This window comes from Octodon degus, unplaced genomic scaffold (assembly GCF_000260255.1).
Source record: "Octodon degus isolate 3935 unplaced genomic scaffold, OctDeg1.0 scaffold00004, whole genome shotgun sequence".
In the NCBI taxonomy this organism is placed as follows: domain Eukaryota; kingdom Metazoa; phylum Chordata; class Mammalia; order Rodentia; family Octodontidae; genus Octodon; species Octodon degus.
Window position 1 is genome coordinate 19,321,556 of NW_004524580.1, and position 3,133 is coordinate 19,324,688.

Genomic DNA, 3,133 nt, shown 5'->3' on the forward strand with positions numbered 1-3,133 from the left:
GCTCTGCACCTGTGTCTGCTCATACAAAACTCACTCATGGAAAGTTTTATGCTGATCACCATAACTATCATATTTCTTTGTAGTTAGTAAATCAAATGCAATTCTTGCTCATACTAGAATTCAAAATCTATTGTATATATTACTGCTTGACACTTAAGTAGGATAAAATGATCACCCATCATTATGTCACATCAGACCATTGGGCAATGGGTTTCATTAGGCCTTGGTGGGTCATATGATGTTACATAATATCAGCTCAGTTAGTGGCTGCTCTGGTCTTCTGTGCTTGATGCCTCTATCCAAAATGTGAGCACCTCGCTGGAAATTGGAGAAAGTGGAGCTCTGCTGGGCCCTTCATATTTTTCCTGTGGTCTCTCCAGCTGGGCCATCATTTTTACTGCATGTGGAATCTCTCAATCCAGGAACTCTCTAAAAGGGAGTATTTCAAGGACTCACTTGGAAAAGGCCAACCTTATCTATGACTTTGAAATCCTTCTCGCAGTTAGGTTTAAGCAATTGATTTGTGGTTCAGTTTCTGTCCAACTGTAGTGTAAGGTCCATAATGATAAGGATCATGCTTGAGTTGATTTGATTGTGTCCCAACTACTTACCACAGTGCCTGGGGCATGGTATTTGTAAATAATTGATAGGTGAATTAATTAATTAATTAATGAGGTCAGCATACAAATATAATAGTTTCTCCTTAACCACAGTTTCATGTTTATAGTTTAGTTTGCTTGCTATGGGAGAGTATTTGACATTATTAATGAGAAAACTCTAGTACATGATTCAGGAAGAAGTGTTCTATAACACATTGCAAAGAAATAACTTTGTATTTGGATTTATAATTTTAGAAAAAAAGCAAAAATCATTTCCAAATACTGCTTTTGGCTGTCATTGTAATCAGTTTGACAGTATATTTCTTTAAATTTTTAGCTATGTAGAATCAAATTTACCAGGGATTATTTTAAAAGCGCTATTACAAGTTATATAGTTTATAGTAGTTTATAGCTTGGCAAGTGAGAACAAATGTGTTTTTGCTATATCTAATGTTTTGTATATTGTGTATTATTAATTGCAGTTATTTATCATGGCTTCTTGTAAAACGAGAGTTCATCATCTAAAACATCTAAAATGGAAATGAGTTTTTAAGTTATAATTCATGGTCACATAAGAAAATTAAATTTTTTCATATGTATGTATGTACAGGGTATAGGAATAAAGTACATGTAGGATATGTGACTGTCATGATTTTGTCCTTAAGCTGTGGACACTGAAAAATTATACCTTTGTGGACAAAGCAGCACCTGTATAATAACAGAAAAGCATAATGCTAAATGCCAAATTCCCTCTGATCATGTTCAATTTTCAGGAAGTATGTACTACTCTTTATTTTTTCTGATACAAATACTAACATTTTTAAGGGTCTGCTGTATGACATTTCTTTTATTTAAGCATGTGTTTCTATTTACTTAAGGGTAATTCTTAGAGAAGATATTATTTCATTAACTCTGTTCATAGCCTCAGTGTTGCTTAAGATATCTGAGCTGACTATTCTAAAATCCCAGGTACATTTGAACTACTTTGGCCTAGAACCCTATTTTATTTTGAAAGCCCATTTGAAGGCTATTTAAAATCAAGAGGAGCTCCTAAAAGCTCTATTTCTCATACCCCTTAAACTCAAATACTCAGCCTGCTCACTCTAGAAGAACTAGAATCACATTACTTATTTGAATTGTAGCAGATAGTCCCTGTAGGGAAAGTAAAAAAGTCTTGGCAAAGTCTCACAGGGACACATCTATATGCTCAATATTCTCTAAGTGGTTTTCAGTGGAAGATCTATAACCACTGAAAAGCAAGATGGACCTACTATTCCACAAGTCTTAATTTGCTCTTACAATTGGCAAAAGGACACTCTATGGTTCTGTGTACCATCCTGGCCACAATCTGCCACCCATAAACCCCCTATGTTACTTCAAAACCTCTGGCTGACTCACGTTGTGGCAATAATTTATTAGACTATCTAGTAAAATTCTGTGCCCAGATCTGCCCAAATCTCTACTTGACAATAAATATAGGGAAAACTTCTAGCTTAAGATAAAAGAAATTATTAAAACTTGAGTTTCTGCCTATGAAAACAAAGATAAAGACAAAAAAAGTCACCTTTGAGAAGATATAACAGAATCCACTGCATGATATATGGACCATGCTTTGAACTATCCAAAACACAAAGAACCAGAAAAATCTGATTTATTCTCCAGAGAAAAGATAATTACCAGACACCAACTCTGAAATAGTCCAGATGTTTTATTGAGTTTAACAAAGATTTCTAAAAGACATTATAGTCATCCTCAGTCAAATAGAGTTGTCTTCTCGCAGCGAAAAAAAAAAAAAAGGGGCAGGAAATAAGAGCATAAAAATACAAGCTATAAAAGAGAACCAGATGAGAATTCTGGAATTGAATAATAGTATAAGGGAAAAAAGCAATCAGGATGATTGATGGGTTTGGGGAATTACTAGAGGAAAATGTTCCAGCATATCGATGGATAAAAATGATCTGATAGAAAGAGCAGGGAAAAGCTTTTGACAAAATGTAAATCAAGCAAAAAGAGAAGAGGAATAACGTTAAAATTTAGAAGTTTTGTTTATGGGGAGCACTAGGAGGAGAAGTGAGGGTGAGGTAGAATACCTGAGGAAATAACAACCTAAAACATCCCAGCGTGATAAACTGACAAGAAAACATCTAGAGAAGTTTTAGAAACCAGCTATGGAAAAATCACAGGGCCAGTGATATAGCTCAGTGGACTAAGCACTTGCTTAGGTAAGCGCAAGTCCCAGGCTCCCCATACCCCACTGGCCCCACCCTTGGGTGCGCTGAACCAGCGAAGGAGTCCAGGCATGGTGGCGCACCCTTGTAATCCTAGCACTAGGAAGGCAGAAATCAGGAGGGCCTCTATGAGTGTGGGTTGTGTAATGAGACCCTGCACAAACAAACAAACAAACAAAAAAAAAAACTGAAAAAAGAAAATCACTACATGGAGGACAGCAAGAAATTGCATGCTTGCTGATTTTTCATCAGAAACAAAAGTACAGAAGATAAAAGAGAAAAGGATATACTTAAAGTGTTAAAAAA